We start from the raw sequence: 27,948 nt of genomic DNA on the forward strand, positions 1-27,948 counted from the left end.
GCATCACGGTGGATGCAGGAAGCTGCATCCATAAAATATCAAATAATGCCAGGACATTGATTCATTCACTCGGCAGGTGCTGGCCTTGTGCAGCTTGGTCTCTGGCGTGAAGCTCAAGCTCACAAAGGGATCTACTTGCTCCTGGCTCAGTACAGGGAGGACCCGGCTCCACGCAGGGAGGACCCCGCTCCGTGCAGGGAGGTCTTGGCTCCACGCAGGGAGGACCCGGCTCCGCGCAGGAAGGACCCAGTTCTGCGCAAGGAGGTCCCAGCTCTTCGTCACTCAGCCTAGACAATGCCCAAGGGAGCACTATGACTCTGTATCTCACGGAGCCTGGTTTCTTTTTTCTTTTTCTTTTTGTCATTTTTTCATAACAAAATTTGCCATTTCAACCATTTTCAAGATCACAATTCAGTAGCATTAAATTCACAATATTGTGTGACCATTACCACTACTCCCAGGACTTTTTCATCACTCCAAACAGAAACTCTGTAATAAGTTTGTTTTTTAAATAAATTATATTTAGGGGCGCCTGGGTGGCTCAGTCGGTTGAGCGGCCAACTTCGCTCAGGTCACGATCTCGCGGTCCGTGAGTTTGAGCCCCGCGTCGGGCTCTGTGCTGACAGCTTGGAGCCTGGAGCCTGCTTCGGATTCTGTGTCTCCCTCTCTCTGACCCTCCCCCGTTCATGCTCTGTCTCTCTCTGTCTCAAAACTAAATAAACGTTAAAAAAAAATTTAAAAAAAAATTATATTTAGGAATTTTTTCACCCCCAGCAAGACAAAAGGTAACTTGGCCTCATTTCACTTCCTTCCTAGCCTACTCAGCACCTAGCCTACTCAGCACAAATCAACAGTCTGTGATTCGAATTTCACACTGTATTGTTTTGTAACATACACACCAATTATTTAGACTTTATTAGTTTTACCAGTATTTTTGCTCTCGTTGTTACCTGTATCCCCTGTCTTCCTCTTTTACTTCCTTTTGTTTCTACCAGAATACAGTCTCAAGTAATTCTTTCAAATGCGGTCAGTAGGTAAAAAATTTCTAAGCATGTCCAAAAATATCCTTAGCTTTCACTCGTGATTGTCACTTTGATAACAGAATTCTAAGTTTAAAATAAGTTTGTCTCAAAAATAAATAAATAATAAATAAATAAATAGGTTTGTCTCAGAATTTTAAAGATCTACTTCACTGTTTACTATAACCCAATATTGCTTAAGTAAAGCCTGATGACAATCTAATTATCAAAAAAAAAAAAATTGCTTTTTAAAAGGGGCACAGGTTACTAACATTTCTGGTTCACAAAGCCCTTTTAAACACATCTCTCTTATCAGTCAGATTGTAGGCCTGCCTGTAATCTGTTCCTTCGGCCTATACGTTCCTTTGTGCTTTGATTTTGTAACTGTTTTGCAGAAGGCACACCTATGTACTGAGAAGAGGGACACGTGAGGGACACAGTACTGCCGTGCTGTTGCACCCACCCAGACGTCGCACACAGGCGCTTTCTTGTATGGTGCACACTATCTCATCCAAGACTTACAAATACCTAGAAAGACAGTATCATCAGCGTTTTATAGATAAGGAAGCTGAGGCTCAAATGAATGAATGATTTTTCTCAAGGCTACTCAGCTAGTAAGGGGAAAATCCAGGAGTCAACCTGTTATTCTATATTGGAGCAACAGAGAAAGGGAGGGGGAGAAGGAGGAAAAAGGGAGACAGGAAGGAAGGAAAAGGGGAAGGAACATCTAAGTTTGGTTCTGTCTACAATTACCATTAATAATATTCACTAATCCCTGGTTCTAAATCTGAATGCTGTATCAAATCTATTATTAAAATACATACTCCTACAACAAGAAGAGAAACATAAGAAGAAAGAACATAAGGATCTTTAAACATAAGAAAAACATAAGAAGAGGTGCCTGAGTGGCTCAGTCGGTTAAGTACCCTACTCCTGATTTTAGCTCAGATCGTGATCTCACGATTCATGAGGTTCCTGAGATTGAGCCCCGTGTTGGGCTCCATGCTGACCATGTGGAGTCTGCTTAGGGTTCTCTGTCCCCCTTTCTCTCTATCCCTCCCCTGCTCACAATCTCTCTCTCTCTCTCTCTCTCTCTCTCTCTCTCTCTCTCGTTCTCTCTCCTTTCTCTCTCTCAAAAATAAACATCAAAAAAATAATAAATAAAAATATGACAAAAAATTTTAAGACAGAGGAGAGGCTAAAGAAGTAACTTGAAATGGATATGCTTTGGGAGATATTCTCAACTACCTCCTTACAAATGGGCCACCTCAGTTACTTAGAGTGGCTGCCGTTTTCTGGAAGCTGCCAGATAACTCAGGACAAAATAAAGAGAAAAAGCCCGATGTACACACTGCAAATTATTGTTGTCTGTATCACAGTAGCGTTCTGGTTTTAAATGGAAACTCCATCATAGACTGCCTTCAAAGACCAAGTGACCAGAATAAAAACTCCAACGTCCAGCAAAGTAACACACTGTCAGTGGGGTATGTTTAGGGGAGGCACATACTGCTGAAAACAGTGTAATTCCTTCCTTCTCTTATATACGATACTTTTTTAAGAACTGAAAAGGTAACAAGGAAATAGAGACAAGTTTAAAGCCAGGATCTTGTTTTTATGTACAGCCTACTTTATTTCAAGAAATCTAGGTTATTAAATGCAACCTCCATCTGAGTAATGGCCTCACAGGGGAGATAATATAGACTAGTCCTTAAATGCATAAGCTTTAGAGTCTGGAAGTTCTGAATTCAAGTCCCAGCTCCATCATGTACTAGGTGTGAGACCTTGGCCAAGCTCACAACCTCTCTGAATCTATCTCCTCAAAATAATACCTTATAAGTCTGATGAGAAGGTTAAGTAAGATACTGTATAGCATCACACACAGAGCCTAGTGCATATCAAAAGCTTAATACAAAATATAAAAAGAGTAGGAAGAGGAGGGGAGTAGATGAGCCCAGAATTAGTTTCCAGTGTGAAAAATATTAAGATTAATGCTGTCCACAAAATGAATTAAAAAAACAAAAAACAAATCCAAAAACAGAAAAAAAAAAAAAACAAGAATAAGTAAAATGTACCAAGGCTTTCCTTCTCCTACCAAATAGGGCAGATAAAAGATGACAATAAAATAATAAATAATAGGACATCGTGAAGGTCATGATTTTCAGTTTGTTCTCCAGACATTACTTTCCTCTGACTCCTTTTTTTTAATTTAAGTATTTCAAGGTCAAAGTTGAACAGAAGGAGGAAAGCCAGAGAACAGGAGGAAGGAACTAGAAAACAAATCAGAAATGCATAGCACCACCTTCATCACAGCATCAGTGAGGACCAGCACGCAGGGCGCAAGCTCCTGGGCGGGGCTGGGATGTCCTGCCAACGACACCCTACGGAACACGCTGGACGAGTTCAGAGAGGAGCGGTGGGGGAGGGGAAGCAGACCCCACACTTCGCTTCTGGAAGCCACTGCTCCCACACGGGGGTGGTTGGGTGCCCACCACAGAATCACAAACCATCAGTTTTCCGTGGAGGCTGGAACGGATAATATTATCCTTGGAATGAATCGGTTCCGGGCCCTCTGCCATGGGCTGTTCTTGTGATTTTCAGACCCCTTGTCCTGGATCATTCGTGGTCCATGTCATGTTCTGGACCCGTAAGTCATGGTTCTGCCTGGAGCTACCACTACAAGGCAGAGTGGAAAATTGCCAGACACCAGGCAGGTGGGTAAAACCAATATCTGCCCTCGCGATTAGCCGCGGGTGGCCTTACCAAGTTCTATAAGGCTTTCTGTTTCTAGAGGATGCTGCATTTGTAGACCACGGAGGTGCAAAAATCATTATATCTTTAAAAGGCAAGAAATTTTCGAAGATACATTTATTAAATGTGAAAACTGGCGGGGGCGGGGGGAGAACCACCTAAAAAAAAAACCAGCTCTGGAAAAAAAAAAGGGAAAATCACCAAACATTTGAAATGAAGAAACACATTTTGGGGAACTGAAGCCTTACCCTGTGCAGGAGAAAACCTGAAAGGTCTTCGTGGGTCTGGTCTCTGTTCAGCCACCAACTCACTCTGCGCAACCAGAAAACTCATGAGTTTCTCCACGCCTAACGCCTCTCGTGTCTATCTGCCCAAGACCACACCGAGTTCTTGTGAGGGGCCATATATGACAACACCATCATTCCTCAAGTGTGGTGCCCACACCGGCAGCATTAGCAACCTGAGAACTTCACAGTGCAAAGCCTTGAACCCCTCGCCAAACCTACCAAATCAGAAACTCCAAAAATGGGTAATTCAGACACACGCTAAAGTCTGAGAACCGCTGCAAAAACAGATACGAAAACAACCAGAAAACCTTCAAACACTAAATATGAAGTTGTTATTATGGAAAAATTAAGGATATTACATTTGTTTGAAGATTTTAAGGACTTCTGTTAACACGTAACTGGATATAGACAAGGGTGAGTGTGCGCATATGTGTCTGTTACACCCAGACTCACATTCTCTTTAGTAAGTGGTACTACAAAATAAAATGAAATATAAAATTATGGCATCTATCAATATTAAAATGTATTACTATTTAGTCACAACTTTAAAGGGGGGAAAGAAATCAAATTAATAATCATTATTCTTTGAAAGAGTAAATATTAGATTAAATTGATTTAAATCCAGTTATCAGTAAATAGAAGAATAAATTTCAGATTCTCCTTTCTCTTGGGGAAAGGAGAAGAATAAATCTTACTGGGATCTTTACATTTTCTTGGCAAGAGTAACGCATTGTGCTTTTAAAAAGGTAAAATGTGGGGGCGCTCAGTCAGTTGGGCAACTGACTCGATTTCGGCTCAGGTCGTGATCTCAAGGTTTGTGAGACTGAAATCCCACATCAGGTTCTGCACTGACTACATGGAGCCTGCTTCAAATTCTCTGTCTCCCCCCTGCCTATCCTCTGCTTGTGCACACATGTGCTTTCTCTCCCTCTCTCTCGCTCTGAGAAAGAAAAGAAGAGAAAAGAAAAGAAAAGAAAAGAAAAGAAAAGAAAAGAAAAGAAAAGAAAAGAAAAGAAAAGAAAAGGAAAGGAAAGGAAAGGAAAGAAAAAAGAGAAACACTTGAAGAAAAAATAAAAGGCAAAATGTGGGGCGCCCAGCTGGCCCAGTCGGTGGAGCATGTGGCTCTTGATCTCAGGGATGTGAGTTCAAGCCCCACATTGAGTGCAGAGATCACTTTAAAAAATCAACAAACTGAGGACTGCTGGACTGGTGGAGGAATGGGCTAAATGGGTGATGGGCATTGAGGAGGGCACTTTTTGTGTCATAGGTAAGAGATGAAATCACTGGGTTCTGCTCCTGAAGCCAAGACTACACTATATGTTAACTAACTTTTGAATTTAAGAAGGAAAAAAGGCACCCCAAAAAAATAAATCTTAAAAAAAAAAGTAAAATGTGAAATCAAAATAAAAAGAACATAGTTACAATGTATGCATTTCAACAGCCAATGCAGGGCTTTAATGAAATAATTATAGGAAGTCTTTGAGTTCTAACAAGTATAACTAAATTAAGAAGAAAATATGCTAAGAAAACTGAGAGGTGGTGTTCAGATTACTTTTTCACTCTACATTCTAGGTAAGCCCAATGCAACATGTTAAACAAAAATATCCCTTATTAGAAATATTCTCAGCTTATTTTTAAGTTCCTATCTCATTTATTACCTCTAACTAAGGGAATCCACATCGAGGCCCCTGACTCGCTGGAGATGACATGAGAGTCACTTTGCTAACGTTATATACACGTCTGATGGAAAAGTGAGGAAGAAGAGATATGAAGAACAAATTAACACTCAAAATACAGGAAGGTCATACAGGAATAGGAATAACTAATGAAATGTTTTGTTCAAAAGAGTTAGACTGCCAACTCTTTACAGCTTAAAATTGGACTAAACTGATTTTTATACCGTCAGAACATGTTTATTTTAACGTGCCCTCAGGTAAGAATCTACGCTCTGCAATATACTGGCCAGGGAGCCTGACAAGAAGAGCAGCCCCAGCAGGGAGTGAGTGGCCTTGTGGTTTGACCTGCTGTATAGATAGCGAAGCCCTGCCCTCCATTATTATTCCAGAATCTCTCTCCAGACCTCTTTCCCACAAGTATAAACCATCCAAGTCAACTACGATCATGGTCAGCAGGGAGGACCTACACTTTCATCAGACACGCCCCAGTCACCTTCTCCAACCTCCTCAGGGAGCTTCCAGAAGAACTGCCAGCAACCCAGCACAGCCAGCTCTCCCCTGCTGCAAAGAGCGGTCATGGAAGCAGGTACCTCCCTTTCTTTTCCTCCATCCTTCATTCCAGGCCTTCTTTTCTTTCCTTCCTACCTCTGTGTCCCTTTCAAACTTTCCCTGTTACTCAAGGAGGGAGGATACATACCAAAATAGCAAAGGAGCAAAAGCATCCTAACTCGTGCTCCCCCAATCTCAGACCATCAGTGAGTTGTCAGACACAGTGGCGCATCTGGACTCTATTCCAGTGACCGACAAGGTGCCATGTCATGTCAGATGCACAGGCACATTCACAATATACCCTCCAAACCCCAAATGGCCAGGAATTCCTAGACCACAGGACATATTGCTCAAAAACACACACAACCCAAATGTTATAACAGCTCACTTCTCTTCTAAATTTTACCTTCTGTGTTTCCCTATCCTGACCAAGTACACCCCTCAGAGTACGTAATTACTCTGCGGCCACTGGAATACATGATCACCTAGCTCAGCAGCAGGTTGGAAAGCTGTAGGAAAGCTCTAATTAGGCTGACTTTTTAAACAAAGGATTCAGAGACCTTGTCAACCTCAGCTGTGGTGGTGCCTGTGCTAACAGGCCACTTTTTTATCTTTAAAAAATGAAGGTTTTTTAGAGTAATATGTCACCTTACCAAGGACAACACTGTCTTAAAAGGTAGCAAAGACAGACAGAGAGAGACAGAGACAGAGACAGAGAGAGAGGATCCAAGCAGGCTACACCCTCAGCGCAGAGCCTAACGAGGGGCTCGAACCCACAAACTGTGAGATCATGGCCTAAGCTGAGATCAAGAGTCTGATGCTCAACTGACTGAGCCACCCAGGGGCCCCAATTTTATTGTCACTTCTGTATTTTAAAAAAGCTTCCCTTTTAGAAACACCACAAATACTTTAAAAGACATTTACTTCCCACCACTTATAAGCCAAAAGTTTGCGTATCTTTGGCAGTTCTGTAGGCCTGGACGGAGTGCTGTTTGTCCAGAATGCACCTGACATGATCTCCTGGTGTTCTGGCTATCCTGCTCTGACGGAGCAACATCAACAATTCTGAAAATCACTCCTGGGTACAGATAAGGAAGTTTGTCTTTTTTTTTTTTTTTCCATCATGTAACTAAAAATAATAAATATCCAGCTTCCAAGTGCAAACCTCAATTGCCAACCTGTTTGCATTTTTTTTTTCCAACGTTTATTTATTTTTGGGACAGAGAGAGACAGAGCATGAACGGGGGAGGGGCAGAGAGAGGGAGACACAGAATCGGAAACATGCTCCAGGCTCTGAGCCATCAGCCCAGAGCCCGATGCGGGGCTCGAACTCACGGACCGCGAGATCGTGACCTGACTGAAGTCGGACGCTTAACCGACTGCGCCACCCAGGCGCCCCAGCATTTCTAACTCTAATATGAATTAGATGAAGGGAAAATCCACTGTAAAAGAAAAACACAAATGGCACTCTTCAGAGTCACCATCCAGGGAATCACTGCTTTGTGTAAAACTTATTAAAAATTACCTTGAAAAATGATAAAGGCAAATTTATGGAGACAATTATGCAATTCTAAGAGAAGTTCTTACAAAGTATGTATTCTTGTTAAATTTCTGAGAGCTTGTTTGGAGAGTCTCCCAGGGGAGCACAGCTACTCATACAACCTTGACAAACAAATGGTTCTTCTCGGGGTGCCTGTGTGGCTCAGTCGGTTAAGCACTCAACTTCGGCTCAGGTCATGATCGCACAGCTCGTGAGTTTGAGCTCCACATTGGGCTCTGTGCTGACAGCTCAGAGCCTGGAACCTGGAGCCTGCTTTAGATTCTATGTCTCCCTCGCTCTCTGCCCCTCCCCCACTTGTGCTCTGTCTCTCTCTCTCTCTCTCTCTCTCTCTCTCTCTCTCTCTCTCTCCCCAAAATAAACAAACATAAAAAAAAAGAATGGTCCTTCTCTATTGGGGAAGGTTGTCCTCTTCAACAGAGCACACAGCTTTGGGAGGGGCACACTGGAACAGGGAGGGAAGCAGGAGACACCCATGTAGCCCAAGCAGCCAGACCAGCCAAATCAATCCTGCTAACCAACAGGGTGGCAGGTGTCACAGCCAGATCTCCCTTATATCCTACTGTTGGCAATTCTTGATCGTAACTACAATAAAACATTTTTTATCCAGGGAAAAACAAATTAAGGACAGAAACTCAGGAGGCTTTGAGAATGAGAGTTAAAGCTTTTATAGAAGGTCTGTTAGCAAAGACCCCCCAGCAGCATCCAGGACAGCGTTCAGCTCCTGGTTTCCAGCACCACTCTCTAATGAAAGAAACCAGGCTCCTGCAGGAATGGATGATTCTAGGATCAGAGCAGAAAACACACAAGGCAAGCCTGGAGTATTCTTTAGTGACAGAATGGAAGGACATGCTAAACAAACAAACTCCACAAAGACGGGGATGTGTCACAGGCACACAGGAGCCACCTGAAAGAGCTCCCAACAGCCAAAGCTAGAACAGCTTGGCAACAACATAAACAAAGCGGTGTTGGAGTACAACTCAGAATGTAAAATAAACATCCATGAGACCATACTGATATAATTAAATGACTAAAAGAGAGGAGACCAATCTCCTGTGCAGAAGAATTGCAAATAATTTATGTAAATACTCCTCCTTCAAGAAGGAGGACTATTCTCCCCACTCTTCAAGTGTGGGCTGTATAGAGCCACTTCCAGCCAAAGGGGACCATGAGGAAGGGGGAAGGAGAAACTACACAAACACACCTGAGCAGGTGACCAAGGTCAACACCAACAAGAAGTCACGTGACAAAGCACACCCTTGCCATAATGTGATGAAAATGGCACCTTACCTCTGTGGTCTTCCTCTCCAAAACCCAAATCTCCACTCTAATCATGAGACAACTTCACACAAGTATTAGTTCCTTTTTCCACTTAAGGGACATTCTATAAGATACCTGACCAGTACAGTACTCCTCAAAACTGTCAAGATCATCAAAAACAAAGTCACAGAACAGCCTAAGGCAATATGATGACTACGAGTAAGGTAGTGTCCTGTGAGGGACAGGACATTAGGTGGAAAAAAGAATGAGGGGGGCACCTGAGGTGTGGGACGGCTCAGTCGGTTAAGCGTCTGACTCTTGATTTGGGCTCAGGTCATGATCTCACAGTTTGTGAGGCTGAGCCCCAAGTTGGGCTCTGTGCTGACAGTGCAAAGCCTGCTTGGGATTCTCTCTCTACCTCTCTACCCCCGCCCCCAAATAAATAAATAAATAAATACACTTTAAAAATAAAATAATAAAACGGACATTAGGTATAAACTAAGGAAATCCGAATGGAGTACAGACTCCCATTAATATCAATGTATCAACACTGATAAGTGAGTCACTGATTATGACAAATGTACCACACTAAAGTTTTCATAATAGGGAAAACTGTGCCCCAGGTATATGAAGGAACTATATTATCATCACATTTCTGCTGTAAATCTAAACCTTTCTAAAATTAAAAATTTAGTATAAAAATATATACAGGGGCTCCTCGGTGGCTCAGTCAATTAAGCATCTGACTCTTGAATTTGGCTCAGGTCATGATCTTGCGACCCTGAAATTGAAACCCAAGTTGTGCTCTGCGCTGAGCATGAAGCCTGCCTAGGATTCATTCCCTTTCTCTCTTTCTCTCTTTCTCTCTCTCTCTGCCCCTTTTCCCACTCCTGTGAGCATGCACACATAGACACTCACTTTCTCTCTCTCTCCTGCCCCCCCAAAAATATTTTACACAATCTTTCCAACACTAAATCATATTACATATTTTGGTTTGTTTTAAAACTATTCGTTTGGGTGCGCCTGGGTGGCTCAGTTGGTTAAGCGCCCAACTCTTGATTTTGGCTCAGGTCATGATCTCAAGTTTCAGGGGTTCGAGCCCTGCATTGGGTTCCACACTGACAGCATGGAGCCTGCTTGTGATTCTCTCTTTCTCCCTCTTTTTGCCCGTCCCCTTCATCCTCTCTCTCCAAATAAATAAACAAACTTTAAAAAAATGTTGTTTGTTTGACATTATAATTGTGGTAAAGAGTGTAGACTGATCAAATTGTCTGGATTTGGGTCCAGCTCCACTGCCCACATCAATTTTTACTACTGACGTGCCTGCCTGTACACAGTATACTGCTAACACGGGCCCAAGCCTTCAGTTACATTCAGCACATCTGCTTTCCCAGCAAGAGAAAAGATGACAAATAAGTCCGAAACAGCATGACTTTCCTGTCACACAGCAGCCCCTGGAGTAATGACCAGGCCACTGTGCTGCACTGAGTAACAGTGAGAAGGGGCCTTTGGCCACCTGGTCCCCATACACAGGCAGGCAGGCTCTCCTTCCCAAGAACAGATGTGCCCAGATGTGATTAACGCCTCTGAGCAACGTGCAGCTCTGATTTTAATTTTTCGTGATATGAACACGACCTGTTTACTTCTGTTATTCAAAGGAGGCCGATGAAATCCTATTCTTTCCACAGGTAAAAAAATCATTCAAAAAAGGAGCAAAATGGATTTGATGAAAATATCAGAAGATACTTCTAATAAAAACTGGCCAGGGTTTATAGTGTTATTTGTTGAAAAAAGAAAGAGTTTACAGGTTATAAGATTTACAACTTCCCTACCAACGAAGGCTTCACAAATGAATCTTCATGCGGCAACTGCAGTGACTCTTACCAACTAAGTCAGTCATTAGAGGCTCCTCATCTTGGTCAACAATGCCTCAGGCGCTTCTAAATCAGTAGGTCCTAGTCTACAGCTTTGAATGCTGTGATGGCAACATAACAGAGAGAAATTAATGACCAGTGTGAGTAATCAAAGGTCACAATTTTCCACAAAAGCTCAGAATTTTCTAGTTTCATCTACGTCTTGATATGAAAGTACAAGGCACTTTCTTGACCGGGTTGAAGAACAAAAAAGACAAAATTAAGAGAAATAAATAAAAAGGCTGAGAGAAGCGGTGTTTCTTTAAAAAGACTATGAGTAACCAATGGGCATTACAGGGTTTGGTTTCTTTAACATAAAACATCTTAATTAACTTTTTTCAGAGTTGGATGAACTGTCACTAGGCCTAACACCACACTTAATTTGGGATTTGGCCCTAAGCCGCACTCCGTGTGAGCAGCTGTGCGGAGAGAGCACCACCCCCACCCAAGCCCAGATGGGAGCTCCGTGAGCGCCGCAAGGAGGGGGCAGGAGACCCACCTTTCTGCTCAGAACGCACCCCTGCACCACCCCTGCACCGAGCACTGGATGCGTAATAGGAAGGTAATCAATAAACAGATGAACGGATCTGTGTGTGAAATTATTCCCAGTCAGTCAGGGGACCGTGGATATGAGCAATAGAACCAACCCAGTTAATTTAAGTTTTGAAAAAAAGAAAAAAGCATTTACTGTCAGGGACCAGAGCAGCTGCAGGGCTCTAAATGGTAGAAAGTACCAGATTCAGAATAACTCATCTGACGGGCCAGCTTGGGTTGCACATTCACCAGGGGATTTCGAACGACATATATCCACACTTCTATCCCGAGACGGAGGAGTCTCCAAAGCAGACGTAGGGTGCTATTTCTAGAAGAGAGCAGTGTGGTTGCCAGGCAGGTGTGAACTCACATGCGCGTCCTGACGGGGAAGGAGCAGGGCGTGGGAATAACAAACCAACCCCCAGGGACTGTAACGGGCATTTTGCTTTTCATAGACCTGATCCCCTTTTCCACACAATCCCGGCAGGTGCATGTTACAACCTCGTTTCACTTGAGTTGAAAGTGAAGTTCATGGAGTTTCAGTTACTCAGCTAAAGTCACAGGGAATCAGGCCCAGGCCTCCCATTCTCTTCTACCTCTCCACAGAAACAGAAGGTTCTTATCAGAGTGTCAAGATGCGAGACGTTAAATCCAGGCACAGTCTCAGAAATAGGAACTTTTCCTTGTAATCAATGGTGCCTGAAATAAGGACTTCTTGCCCTCATATTATCTGAGTTTTTTCACAGAATATATACAGAATCCCTTTCATTCGGTAAAAATGTTATTTGCTTAGGGGAGCCTGGGTGGCCCAATTGGCGAAGCGTGTGACTCTTGATTCGGTTCAGATCATGATCTCAGAGTCGTGACACCGAGCCCCGTGTCAGGCTCTGCAATGAGCACGGAGCCTGCCTGGGATTCTCTCTCTCCCTCTCCCTCTCTGCTCCTCTCCCACTCGCTCACTCTCTTTCTCAAAAAAAAAAAATAAATAAATTCAAAAAAATTTTTTTGAAATATTATTCGCTTATACATAAACCTGCAGTTTCCACGGCTAATGACAGAATATGCAGATACCAAGGTAACAAATACAATTCTAAAACAGGTTAACAAAATTGCTCGTCTCTCTACGCTCAGTATGCCCACTCGCTAGCTCTGTCAGGACACGTATCTGGTACTGGTAACAAGGGATAGCACGTGAGAACAAGGACACATTAAGCAAAAATCACTAATCCCTAATGGCGAATGGTCAGCCCTACTAGCAGGGGGCTGGAGCAGGAGCATTTTTTAAACCACTGCAAGCCTAGCATTTTTCCACATGTAGAAAATGTGGCTTCATCTCTAGAGCAGCTGAAGCACAAACATGCAATTCACCGTATTATTTGGGTCACTAGTAACCTAAGCAGATGGTATATGCATTTTATGTGAAATATTTAATTAGGCCATCGGGAATGTGGTGGTACCAGCTGTTATGGCCTGCTGACCTTGGTAAAGGAGGAGATATCAGCAAAATGAGGACGACAATGTTCAGACGAGTCCCAGACATGGAGCCTGTTTATGACAATATCAGCTACCCTGACTGTGTCACACTGCAAGGCAAGAAATGTCGGCCCAAGCACAGAGATCTGGCTCCCATCACTCACCTTCAAGTCCTCTGGAGTTATTAAAAACTGTTCTTAACTGATTTATACTGATATATACATAGGAAAAACTCTGGAAATACATACTTCAAAATAATAATGGTTCTTACTTATAGATGACAAACTTAGGGGTGATTTTTATTTTCTTTTTCTATGTGTTTTTATGATTTGAAGTATTTAATTTAAAATACTAATGACTTATACCCATATAATTCCTTTTATATAGTACATGCATCCCTGAAACACTGCCTTATGAATCCATGTTTTGTTATAAATTTAAAAAACTCTATTCTTTCTCATTTACACTTAGGCAATTTTTCATTTTTCATAGCTGACTTCCCCAACTGGCCTATGAAGCCCTCTAGTATCTTAGTGCTGGGTTCTTCCTCCAGCTCAGTCAGGGGACCCCAGGCTGGGCCTCCAAGCTGCCCCCAAGAGTTCTACCAGAACCACATCAACTCCTCCCTTTTTCTCAGAGGCTCCTCCACAGATGTCCCCTTCCCCAATTCCCGTAACCCCTCATGTCTCTTCAATCAAACCATCCAGACGCGAATCCTTAAATCCACACAGTCTCAGAAATGCAAACCTCCCTTAAAAACAACAGCTCTTAAACAAGGACTTACTGCCCTCATCTAAGAAAATAGAGTTCAAATCCTCTTCCACTCTCTCTGTATAATATAAATACAAAAATTTGCTTACCTATAAATGTAAACTTTCTGTGGCTATTGACACACAATATGGTGACAAATCTGGTCCAATCTCTCCTCAACCTCTTCACAATGAAAAGAAAGGCTAGAAACTAATAACACCCTCAATTTCCTGCCCTTTTCCAGAGTGAATCCCATGGGGCTGGTTCAACAAGCATTCACTGAACCTTGAAACAGATAGACACAAGATGCTGGGGACTTTTCTAGACAACAGAGTTCCCTGCCCTCATGGAGCCAATGGTCTCTGCTGCCTCAATTACCCTGTCCTCCTCCTTGTCAAGACTCCCCTGTATTAATCAGCCTGGGTGGCCATAACAAAGAACCCCGAACCGGGTGGCTTCGACAACAGAACATATTTTCTCTCCCTTCTGGGTCTGAAAGGCTGAGATCATGGTGTGGGTAGGATTGGTTTCTGCTGAGGCCTCTCTGCTTGGCTTGGACACTAATGTCTTGTCACTTCCTTACACGGCCCTCCCTGTGAGTGTGCACATCTCTAATGTCTGTCCCTCTTTCATAAGGACACTTGATTAGCATTCCACCCTAAAGGCCTCCTTTTAACTCAATCACTTCTTTAAAGACCTTATCTCCAAACAGATTTACATTCTGAGGTAAATGGAGATTGAGACTTCAACACAAGAATTTTGGAAGAACACAAGGTACCCATGACAAGCCCCTCTCCCTTGGGTCCCTCAGGAAACACCATTCTCAAATAGCGCCCCCCTCCTCTGGCTGGGTCCCTCTGGAAACACCATTCTCAAATAGCTCCCCCTCCCCTGGGTCCCTCTGGAAACACCATTCTCAAATCCTTTTCATATTTAAAACACCAACAAGCCTCCCTAGGCCTTATCTTCCCCTAGTCCACCCAGCTGCTGTCCTTAACTGTAAGATATGAAAACAGCCTGAACTAGGAGGCTCCAACTCAAATTAGGAGAGCAGATCAGGGGTGGGCGGCCAGGTGGAGGACCAGAGAGGCCAGTCCCATCCACAGGGGGAAGCCGTGGGCCCACTGCCATCCTAACTTTACTCACATGTGAAAACAGGAAGAAGGACATCAACCACCTCCATTTTGACCTCAATCCTTCCAACTGATTAAGTTCTTTCCAGTTTACCCCTTAACTCAGGCAAAATGCCCTGAAGCAGGCAAAACATCCCCTGATGGGAACTTTCAGTACCCTCTCAGGCCCTGAGCCAGCAAGACCCCAGACCCCAGTGACTGATCCCAAGACGATGATCGACCGGACATTCACTGCCCACCGTGTGGACCCACTGACCTTTGTCCCACATTTTCCTTAAATAAACATGGAAGTATTTCAGTACTTTGGAGACCGTCTTTGAGGCCTTAGTTGACTGTCCTCCCGGTGTTGGACTCACTGAAATAAATTCCTTTTCTGTTTCACCTCCACTTACTGGATTTTGTCAGCTGCTAGTGGCTGAACCTGATGTGTCCGGGACCCTTAGAGCTGGGTGCTCTTGCCCCCTGTGCCCCAGCGACAGAGCCCAGTGTACCCTGTTCTTCTGACTTTCGAGAGAACCTAGAAATTGAATTGTGTGAAATTTCCCAAGTTTTATATGTTGGTGACAAAAATAAGAAAACAACTCGGGGGCGGGGGGGGGGGAGGCAAATGAGATAGGCCTGTTCTCCCAATTTTTTCCATTTTTTCGCCCCTATAATCTCTTACTTTCCTCATTTCTTACCTGTCCTTCATTTCCAACGTTTCTGAAATCAGGTTTCTTTGCACCAAGTCCTTTCCCCGCACTCCAGTGAAATAGCTACAGCTCAAGTCCCCACTGGCTTTTCATTCTTAAACATCATTTTATTTGGAGGGGAAATCTATCTGGCCAGAACTACCCACTGTATTAGCCTGAAAGACAGACTCCATTCCTGAGATGTCAGGTTGCTGTTCTGTGGGGATCTGTGAGCCCGCTCTGCACTAGCATGGAGTTATTAGCCCCCTCACCTGCCTCTGTGTTTGTGACAGTCTAAGTGCTCCAGGAGGGTGGGGTCTATGAACTACAATAAAGAGGCTGCTGTACTTCAGTGGGGGTGGCGACATGAGCAGACATCCAGCCCACACCCGGCCGCAGCACACGTCTCTGCCAGAAAAGGGGGGTGTGAACAAAAGACTACATCCTCACACAGCTCTGCTGGTTTTCCACTCCCATGTAACAGGAATCAGACAAAAATGGATGAAAATAGCCCTCGCTCCACCACACTGAGGCCAATACTGAGCTTTTCCACACCTCAGCTTCTTCAACTGTAAAATGGGAATCATAATGTTAAATTAAAACCTACAAATAATGTTGGGAAAATATTCAATGTAAATGATACAATGAGTTTACCTGTGAAAGAATTTCAACCTAAAATGGAACTGGCGGGCGTAAGAGGGAAAGTCTCACGCATGTGTCCTCTGGAAAACAAAAACTTAAGGACTGGGAGACTAATTTCCCTTAAATGTCCTATTTATAGAAAATGGAAAATATCAGAATTTTCTTAAGTGACAGTGAGCTGGTGACGGGCTGCCTCCTACTGACCGTCACAAGTTTTACTTATGGTGACCAGAGGCATGAACGAGACATGACCAGGGTGGGCTGGCCTCACCAAGTAAGCTGCACTGAGCTGTTGTTTGTGACCGGTTTTGTCTCCAAGGGAATTTTCAGAATTGACTCTCATTTGTTTTTGAATGTGATGGATTCCAACTGGACTGTCTCCTCATTACATTCCCTGCCCATGAACCCCGCAGACCCAAACCCTCAGTGCACCTGCCTGTAGTCTGCTGTGGTGTACGTGTCCTGAATTGTAACTCCTATCCTATTCCTGAACAGACTCATCCTTTTGACAATTTGGAGCTTTCCTTGGTTTACCTCTTTATTTAGGTTGACATACCTAACATCTTATCTTCACTTTCATTTCAAAAGGAAAACCATGGCTGCCACATATTAGAACTACTATTTCAGCTATGGTTTTCATATCACACTTGGAAAATGGTCCTCATTCATCTCTGGTGTCACATTCATGGTAGGATTTCTATTTTTCTATGAAAATTTTACACGAAATAATATTCTTTAACTAGTCTTAGGATGATTTCAACTACATGTGAAAATAATAAAATAGAACTCTGTAAAAATATATTTTATTAAAAAACTAGAAATGATTTAAAACTTAAATGAAAAGAAAAAAATGTTATAAAATAGGAAAAAAAACCACACCTAATTTTATTTATCCCCTTTTAAAATTTTTATGTTGGGCCTTCCTGGAAATCTGAATTATGTATCCTCAAATGCTTAGATACTCTCAAAGAAATCAATAAACTATTGTTGACCCAAACTACTATTAAAACAACTATCATACATTAAAAAATAAAAACAGCCCAGAGGGTACATAACTAAACATCAGAACAGTGGAGAAAATCTACAGTGAAATCAATATTCTTCCATAAACCAACATGAATTTTTCCTGTAAGAAGAAATTAAAAAGAGCTCTGGAATATCTTTTAAGAAAAAGACCACCTAAATTCTGTGAGTAAATGAACTAGCTAAATAAATTAAACAGATATTTGGGTATGCTGAATGTCCCATTCACAAAATAAATTGAGTTAGCATCATTCAGAAAGTTCTCTAGTGGTTCAAAAAGCCACACAAAACCAAGGGAGAAAAACTCTGCACAGAATCTGTATGCTTCGAAAAAAGAAATTCAAGTAATGTGTATCTCTTGCTACAAATGCAAATCCAAATCAATAACCAACTTTATTCTAGATTTTTATCCACCGTAGTACATAAAGGTGATCTGGACACTGCCTGAACACAGCCCTTGACTCAGCATCTTCTCAGGCACGTAAATTTGTCATTCTGACCAATACGTAACTAATCATATAGTGGTAAAGAGAGTAGTTTTTATTTAATCCTTTAATAAAACTCAGGAAGACTGGGAGTACCTTAAAACCTTAGCTATTTTAGAACAAATATATTACATTTTAATGAAGTTTTAGAACTACATCATTTCAGCTGACTTAACAACTATAAAAAGTCAAATTTATAGTAATTGAATCCATATTAATTTTTCAGAAATAGTGATTTGCCAAAAGTGCTATCAGACTCAGAAGCTGTCTAAAGAAACAAAACTGAATTTCCCAAACATTCCATTCCTGGGCATTACTGGCATGCACCACCATCCAACACCAGTACAGCCTGTGGGCAGATATCGTTAGGACTTCAAGTCTCCTAAAATGAACACAATGAGGAGCCACTCCTATACCAATGATGGATACTGGAAATAAAATTACATTTGAATTGTTTGCCTTACCCAGGTTATATGAATAAATGTTTTACCTGAAACATCACAAAATCCAAATCCTGGGTATAAGTTACTCATACATGTACTTCTCTCTTTTAAATTACAGACTTTCCCCAGTTTATGATATGGTTACACTCCAATAATCCCAGCACACATTGAACATTTTGGAAGTCAGAAATGCATTCAGGGCACTGAACTACCAAACAACATATCTTACTTAGCCTAGCCTACCGTTAACGTGCTCGCAACACTTCTGTGAGCCTATAGTACAGACGGGCAAAATAAAACAGCACACAGCACCCATTTTATAAGAATACTGTAACGAAAGCAAAACAGGAATGCTTCTAGGAGTATCGAATGGTTGTTGTGTGTTGGTTGTCTACCATCATGATCGCGTGGCTGACGAGAGCTGCGGCTCATGGCCCCTGCCCAGCGTTACAAGAGAGCATCCAAAGGCCTATATCGCTAGTCCAGGAAAAGATCCAAATTCAAAATTCCAAGTATGGTTTCTAAGAGAATGTGTATCACTTTCGCACCATCATAATGCCAAAAAATCCCAAGCCAAACCGTCATAAAACCGGGCCAGCTGTACTCTTCACCACCGTCAGATTCTCATTACCTGTTATCTGCATGTGTGCTTCTCTTTCTCTTTATTTACACTGTATCTTCTTCCACATCTTAGTCTTGTTTTGTAAATCTTAAGATCTCTCAGAGCTTCAAGATGTATCCTCTTATTTCCATCTAAAATTCACAATACGGAGTGGAAAAGGACAAGGAATTGGGTGCTACTAACTAAAGCTGACAGGAAAACAAATCATATCCTAGGAATGTGACCCACGGGAAAGGGCCATTTATGGTAACATTTATCAAGAACACTTATATGAAGAGCAAAACTGAAAGTGCATCCAAAGAATCGTTGAAGAATGTAAAAAGTTTAAAAAGGAAAAAAAACATACATTCTAATGTCTACAAATTTGTAACTCTGGGACATGAAACGCATTATTCATTTCTAAGCAAAAGAAAGACAAATACATCACATGTACCTGGTAGGGGTTGGGTTTGCTTAAGAAAACTTCTGAGATTTGCCTTTTCGGGTTCACATGCACTTCTTAACTACATGTACTATTCAATCTCGAGTTTTCACAGGAGCCCCATTAATAAGACAGACAAGGCCTGGAGACTACAGAGCGGGAAGCAGTCCACTGTGGGGGTTACTGGTTTACATTAACTGGTCTAGTTAAATAAGATGTGCAGACTACCTCTGGCAATACAGAAGTAGATTTGCATTCTCAAAATTTTAAACAACGAGAAGTGACAGGAAAGAATCGGCTTAATTTTGACAAAGTCACACCAGGAGAAAGGGTTGGAGACATGAGTGGGAAGTGAGGTGGAACCACACACTCTTGGCTTAAAATACGGGAAGGAAGGTAATGGGTGAGGGGGTGAAAGGGAAGCCACGTATCTGTTTAATTGTTGACAGACTGCTTAAATCCGTCTTCGCGGGAACAGGACTATAAAAAGGATTTCACACGCGCTTATGAAAATCACAAGTTTCAGGACAAGGTGCACATTCCCCTGCAGGCACTCAGGGCATCATCTGAAAAAGACTTAAAACACGACTATTTTAAGGAGACTTCTGCTTTGTATTCCCAATGAAATCTAAAAAAAACACAGGTCCAAAATGAACAAAAGCCAGGGATGAATATGATATGAAAAGTCAATAGGTTGAGTTTTAAAGGAAAATGGCTATGATTTTAAAAGAATAAATGGAAGTTTAAAACTCAGATCCAAAGCAATAAAAAGCAAAAAAGACAATACAGAAAATCAATCCTGAAAGGTAGAAGACAAATCGGAGAAATTCTCCAAGTCATTAGAACAGAGGTCGGCAAACTACAGCCTGAAACCCAAATCCAGCCGGCCGTCTGTTTTGCTATGTCCTGTGAGCTAAGGATGGTTTTTACAGATGAACGTTTGTAATCAACTAATAAGGAACTTTGAACCCCAATTAAGCAAAAAGTTACGTCTCCCCAAAAGAATTATATTCTGCTCATTAAATCAGTATTACCAAAACAAAACACTACTCAATTATTATATTTTAAATTGCATCAATAAAAAATTTATAGAAATTTGTTTTCTCTTGTTATATAAATAGCTACATAATATCCTCGATTTTGCCTCATTCTACAAAGCATAAAATATTAACTATCTGGCTCTTTACAGAAAAAGTTTTTGACCTCTGCTTTAGAGGAAAGAGACAGCTCTAAATGCTAGGGAAAAGATAATGGCTCAGGGGTCAAGGAGAAGAAATCCAACCAAAGAATAATGGGTGTTTCAAAGAGGCACCAACATGAATGGGAGTTATAAGCAAAGATAGAATTCAGAAACTTTTTTCTGATGTAAAGAAATATTTAAATTTGGTATCAAAGGGGCTTTCAGAACTTTAGGCAAAAATAATTCAAAATGACTCACACCTGGACAACCCTTAGCAAAATGTTTGAATTTTAAGGTTAAAGAAAACAGTTCTAACAACATACAGGCAGGGTTGGGGCAAGGAGGAAAGGAAAGGTTGCCCCTGAAGAAATGAACAGCAGGCTGGCCTTAGACTTGCCCTCTGCAACAGTAAAACCACATGGCATGGCAGGGATTGTTTTACCTTACTCTTGAAAAAAAAATTGTGACTCAGGAATTTCATATTTAACTACACCTGATGGTTTATGTCTAAAAGTCCTAAGGACACTCTTTCAGACTCAGGAAAAGACTCAAAAAAATCTAACACCTACCCTAAGTTTCTTAATATGTGTGAGCGTGTTCTTTCCCAGGCAACAGAGGGGAGGCAGTAGGAGTGGAAGTTTCAGAGCAGGGACTCTGGATGGAGACCTGAAACTATCCGGAGTCCTGGCTCTCCATGGACAAATTAGTTCAGCTCTCAGTGCCTCCATTTCTTCATCTGCCCAGTGGACTAATTAATGGACTCTACCTCAGAACGACACAGAGAAGATTAAACGTGAGCTAGCTCACATTTAAGTGCCTATAGTGGCACTTTGTAAATACTTAATAAATGTTGTATGTTGTTGTTGCTACTATTATCCTGCGCACTACGGATGAAAAGAAATTAGGGACCAGGAAAATTGGGGATTTAAAGAATTATAGCACCGATGATCAAAATGACAGTTAAATAGTCAAGTCTGGATATGATTATAAACATGGTAAAAGTAAAAAACAACTCTTGAAAAAGAAAAACATAACAAAATATTGAAATTCACTAATGATACAGTTCTAGAAGACTACATTTTAGAAACTGGGGGTGGGGGGACATTAGAGTCTAAATATATTGTTTTTTTTTTAATATACTGAAAAATAAGCTTAGTTTGTAGATTTTTAAATTAAATTTAAGTTCCAAACACATAAGAGCATAAAAGCAAACAAAACAAAGTTCACGATACAATATAGCAAGGAAGCATTGAATGCAGAATACACGAAACACCTATCAGTTGCTAAAATAAATGTAAACCAGAGGCGCCTGAGTGGCTCAGTTGGTTAAGTGCAATTTTGGCTCAGGTCATGATCTCATAGTTCATGGGTTCAAGCCCCATGTCAGGATCTGTGCTGACAGCTCAGAACCTGGAGCCTGCTTCAGATTCTCTGTCTTCCTCTCTCTCTGCCCCTCCCCAACTCATGCTCTGTCTCTCTCTCTCTCAAAAATAAACATTTTAAAAAAAATCTTTTAATAAATGTAAATTATTTAAATTCTCTTTAACCAGGGCAAAGAACTTAAAATAGAGTCAAGAAACAAAATGGAACAGAAAGATTAAAAATTAAGAGAGAAGGCAAAGATAATGAGAACAAAAGCAGAGTTAACAAATTAAAATTAGGTAACATAAAATCTGAGCAAAAACCAAGACCTTAGGTCAATTTGCATGGATACTGATCCTATAATGAAACATCCACGAACCTTTCCTCTTTCAGGAATAGAACACCAAAACATGAAAATCAAAAGCTGTGAGAAATGAGGAAGAACAAAAACACACTGGAACAGAAGACTGTAAGACACAGCATTTGATCCACAAAATACGGTTGTGGAAGATTTCATCTACAGGGTTGGGTTACGAACCACACCAACTCCATATCCACCAAACAGTATTTCACCTAAGAAAAAAATGTCCACGAAAGAGTCTGAATGACTGTTCATCTGTGAAACAAAACAGCATAAATATACTGAAAACATTCCAAACGCTAGAAACTACTGAACTTTAATAAATACAAAATGCCATCTGCCTGAAAACTCAAAAAGCATCTTTATAATAACATATTTCTTTTTTTTTTTAACGTTTTATTTATTTTTGAGACAGAAAGAGACAGAGCATGAACGGGGGAGGGGCAGAGAGAGAGGGAGACACAGAATGGGAAGCAGGCTCCAGGCTCTGAGCCATCAGCGCAGAGCCCGACGCGGGGCTCGAACTCACAGAACGCGAGATCGTGACCTGAGCCGAAGTCGGACGTTTAACCGACTGAGCCACTCAGGCGCCCCTATAATAACGTATTTCTTATAAAATAACAAAAAGGAACTTATAGATTGCAGCCAACACTGTGCTTATAATTAAATTCGTACACTTAAAGGTTTCATTATAAAGTTTTTTTTTTTTTTAAAGCAAAGCAAATATACTAAACAAGTTATCAAGAGGAGGGGGCCTTAAGGAAATCTATTCATGAATAAGGAGATGTTAGAACATACATTAAATAATGGACAGGAAGCTCAAAAACCTCAATGGTATTTATATTAGTGAAAAACTAGATGTAATCTAAACAACAGAAAACTGTATTGATTTTAGTGAGAATTTCCAGTTAGATTTCTTCTGTGATTAAAAATCATATTTACACATATTTTAACGCAACGCTACAAAGTCTTTAAATAAAAAGGTGGCATATAAAATTTTATACATTAAGTAATACCAACCGTGTGAAAACAAAAAGAGAAAACACTTAAACATAGAAAAACCACAGTTACATCTACAGGTTAAAACATGGATAACATTTTTTAACATTTTTCTAGATTTTCCCTATTTTGTAAAACGGGTAATTCATTACTTCGATAATCAAGGAGAAAATCACACTATTTTTAAACTGAGTGCCCAGTATGAGAATGCAGCTCTCACCTTTTCTTTTTTAAACTGAAGTATAAATGACATATAACATTATGTTGGTTTGAGGAGCACAACAACAATTTGACATTTGTACACATTACAAAGTGATCACCACAGTGAAGTCTCGTTAAACATCCATTACCACACACAGTGACAAAATATTTTTTCTTATAATGAAGACTTTTAAGATCTACTCTCTTAGCAACTTTCAAATATGCAGTACAATATTATTACCTACAGTTCACCAGGCTGTACATTAAATCTTCAGGACTTATTTATGACTGGAAGTTTATATTTTCTGACCCTCTTCACCCATTTCAACCACCCTCCAACCCCCACTTCTGGCCACCACCAAGCTGTTCCTTGTATCTATGCAGCTCTCGCCATTCATATTAACACTACTCAAGCTCCTACTTCTGCTTTAAGTACTATTAATTATGCCTGGACATTTAGGGGAAAAATTGAGCTTGTTACTCAGATTGTTAAAAACAGAAAACTGAACTTGAATAATTTACAGAACAAGAAACATGTTATTTTCAAGTTTGCTGAGATCAGTGATCAGTAACTGTCCTGTGCCTACTAAGTCAGTGCTACATTTCAAACCACTCCCACTGAAACCCAGTTAAACCTACACATCCCTCCATGACACTGGCTCTCACAAAGAGCTACACGATCAGGACTTCCCATGTGACTCTTCAATACAGCTTATGGAGCTATTTTTCCGTCAAGATGCCAAATGTAAAAATAAGCCCAGCTATTTGGAAGCTGTCATGTTTTATTCGAAACATTATGATTTCCCTATAAATCTGTGATTTCTAAAGTCTGAGGAGATTTGAGGCATTCATTCTTAAATGTAATATTGCCTGTATCTTGGTGTCATGGCTTTTCATCTAGATGAGTATCTCTCTGCGTTTATAAAGAAAATATAAATGAAAATCAATTCAGTATCCAAAAATTCAGGTGACACGGAATTTCGAGGATGCGTCTATTCTATAAAGTAAGATTATGCCTTTTTGTTTTGGGTCTCTATGATGAAAGAATTCTAGAACAGTAGTTATCCTTGCCTCATACACTAATTGAAAGCACAGGGATCTCTCAGAGGGTACTTTCTGTTTCTGCACCAGAGCTCCTCCAAAAACCGTCACAACGGCAGCAAATTAAACCAGGGGAGCTTGAGATGCCGGGGCATTGTGAACAGGGCCAAGACTGTCCCAAGCTGACTTCATGTGGTGAGGTGCATGACAGGGAACTGAGATAACCACAAAATGTGCACGGATACTATTACGCTGAAGTACACTGATAATAGAGTTAAATATTCTAAATAGTTCATTTCTAAGGGATTACTACACTTCTCCAGAATCAAAGTCATTTATGCCTTTCAACTTATTTGAAAGCTTTTGGTAATAACTCCTCAAATATTCATTGCTTGTCATATTCTAAATAGTGAATTCCTGGATGCAAATACACAAAGCCGTATTAGCACTAATGGACTTATGTATTTGCACCAAGGAAAGAACATACATCTAGAAACCTGTTCTCTGCTGCTCATAGGCAATCATGGTGCATTTTCTCTTGTGGACAAAATAAAAATGCATTGCTATTTATGTGGAACCATTCAAGTGTTACAGGCATTTCTATAACATCCAAGAATGCATTGGCCATGACCAACTAAAGTCGTTTTTGGCTTATCATCATTCAAGCTGAATTAATAATATTAAACAGCATGTGGGATGAGGGAAAACACAGTGCAGAGCAACATTAAAATCCCTTTCCACCCAGGCATAATTCATTTTGATCTTTACTACTTGATTCAGCTAAAGGTCAAACCATATATGATGGTTTAGATCCAGAAAATATATTATTTCGCTGTGCAGTATGGTCCGAAATGAGGGCAACTAATTTAAAAATGGATGCAATTTGGAAAATATAAATGTAATGAAAAATGCCTCCATTATGAAGTAGATAAATTAAGCTCTACTATTGATTACTGCCAACATTTAAAATCTCCCCACTCATACTGGTAATGCCTTTAGTGTAACTTAATTTTCTTCCTATTGTGTCGATGCCTCAATGAACATCACTCTGGTGAGGGACCAAACACAGGTCAGAAATGTTAGTGATGATAAATTACAGACCTTAATAACTTCTGAACAGTTTTAAATGTACAAGTCATCTAGGAGTCATTTAGCTCGATAGATGAATGGTTAACGAACTACATACACTACTAAGAACGATGTGTTAGTCTGTACCACTACATGGCATAAGGCCAAGATCTAATAAAGAATAAAACTGGGCTTTGGAGCATATACAACTGGAGAAAGAAAAAAAGTGGATTATCTTATTAAAAGACTGTATGAGCAAAAATCACTCATGAATTTATACAAATAATTTATGAGCACAAAAGGCTTTATTAAAAGACTGTCCAGATTCATAACCGACAGACGGCTGAAATGTGACCAGGTTTGGGATAGGGAAAAAACAGGCAACGAGTAGATTCAGGTGTTTGCTTGGTCATTTGGTATTTTTCCTTTCAACGAAAGGGGGTGTGAAAATCTTCATCTTTCTTGCAGACTGTTTGGACTGGGGCTTTTGTACTTTAAGTGTTACTCCCATTTTTTGCTCTTGGGCAAGTCACAAGCAACATGGGCTGCCCTCCAGCATCCTCCTGAGGGACAGCCACAGAGCAGGTTCTGGAAGGAACCCAAATCAGTCCAACTCCAAGGAGTCTAAAGCAGTTCTAATATGGAGAGACTTAAGAATCAAGCTAAAAGAGGCACAGATTGAACAAGTGATAGTTTCCCCATTACTGAATTAAGCCTGACAGGTGACATCTTGCCTGGTGTAACAGTGAAGAAATCTTCACTAATCCACCCACTTCAGTCATTTCTCAAGAGTCATCTGCCTGCCGCCATATCACAATCGCCAAGGCAGCTTGTTTAAAACGTGTACTCCTAAATTACCTGCCAGGCCTCTGGTAATAAGATCGCCAGTCTTTTACAAGCAGCCCTGGAGATCCTCGGGAGCCCTGAAGCTTGCGAGCTCTGGTGCTGGGAGGCAGGCCCAAGTGGTTCTTCTTTCCACCACACGTGCACGGCTCCCACGGCTCCTCTCACTTCCCACCATCACACCTACGGTGCACACGTCAGCAATACAAGACGCACGAGACTCTTTAAGAGCAGCATGAATGAACGGATAAATGCGTGAATGAGAAAGTTAATAGTATTTCTAAAATAAAACAGGAATTCTGATTCCATTAGAGTTGGCTCTAGAAATCCATTCACAGCCTTCTAAAAATCCCCACAGTGCTCCAAACTACTCACTCTATATATTTGGCAGTATGATCTGAGCTTCCCAAATACTGATCACAGTAAACTGTGGAAAAAAGAAAGAAGAGGAAATGAAAAGCACTGATTCTGATTTCTCAGAAACGTCATGATGCTGTGCTGCTCTCTACCCTGCATAGCTGGCTGGCAGACACCACCGTGGTCCCAAAGCACATCTGCTGTGAAAGCCGTTGCTTAGCAACAGCAATCAATGCTGTATTTCCTCTTCACCATTTGCCTAAAGATTGAGACACTGCTTCAAGGTATTATTTTCAAATACCTTCTGTTTCACTGACCAAACATGTTTGTTAATTTTTCTATTATGCGAAAAGAAATCGGGAACCAAATCAGCATAGGAATTCAAGAAAAAAGAGAGAAGGTCAGTGTAACACAGGGTGCTTTGGGATTTGTTTGATGAAGAAAAATTCTTTGACAGCTCATTGACTTTATTTGCTATACCCTTTCATTCTGCCATTTTAGAATTGATTTCTGCTAGCTCATGGGATATGAAAGCCATTAGCATGAATTATCATTCTAAATGCAGATCCACAAGGTACTGCCATAAAACACAAAAAGCAAATGATTTTCAGAAACTGGTTTAATATACATCTCACATCTCCGTTAAAGCTCATGTCTTGGTTACATTCTTACTAACCACTAGCAGCATTTTCCAACATCTTTTCACTGATAGTACAAATCTTTCAGATAAGCAAGGCTTATAATCTAAATTACTTGGTGCTTCTGATATATTTACAAGGTAAATTATATACACACCATACAACACCGACTTTGAAGAAGCAGATACGAAATTTTATTTTAAATACACCAATATGTCCTACCAATGAATGGGTTCTTCATACAAAAAACACGAATGAAATCCAGGAACTTCATGTGATACTTTCTAATAAAAAGAGTTGATATTTGCTTTAAGTATGTGCACAATCAGTGGTGGACCCATATGGGTGGGTATAATGTGATAATTATTTTCCACATTTATTGACTGCCTACTAGTATAAATCTCTATGGGCAGCATAAAGATGAGTAAAATGTGATCCCTGTAGAAATCTTCTGCTAGAAACAGTCACATCAAGAAGTAATACAGAAGAATATAGATTTTACCTCAAGTATTTGTTTAGTTGCAACAAGTGTCCCAATTAATATGGATTATATCTGCAACACAGACTAGATGAATAAATCATAGTCCGAGACCTTTATTTTTTATGATAACATTCAGCATTGGTAAGGATGTAGTGAGATAAAAATGTCATAGTTAACTGTAAAAGACATCAGGCCAGGAAACTAAATCAA

At 40.8% G+C, this 27,948-nt stretch overlaps 1 protein-coding gene and 1 long non-coding RNA gene across 6 annotated transcripts in view; one reads left to right on the forward strand and one right to left on the reverse strand.

Moving 5' to 3' along the window:
- Window positions 1–27,948, reverse strand: part of SMYD3 (SET and MYND domain containing 3) — a 689,995-nt gene that overhangs the window by 377,948 nt on the left and 284,099 nt on the right. The window lies entirely within an intron of this gene.
- Window positions 22,663–27,948, forward strand: part of LOC121015131 (uncharacterized) — an 8,962-nt gene continuing 3,676 nt past the window's right edge. The window contains exon 1 of one of the 3 annotated variants that reach the window (XR_005783644.1): window positions 22,663–24,546. This is a non-coding gene — a long non-coding RNA (uncharacterized LOC121015131). Of the gene's footprint in view, window positions 24,547–26,571; window positions 27,020–27,948 lie in introns of those variants that run through there. The other 2 variants (XR_005783646.1, XR_005783645.1) reach the window with 2 other exon arrangements.

Source organism: Herpailurus yagouaroundi, unplaced genomic scaffold, assembly GCF_014898765.1.
Source record: "Herpailurus yagouaroundi ecotype Mexico unplaced genomic scaffold, PumYag 205, whole genome shotgun sequence".
Classification (NCBI taxonomy): Eukaryota; Metazoa; Chordata; class Mammalia; order Carnivora; family Felidae; genus Herpailurus; species Herpailurus yagouaroundi.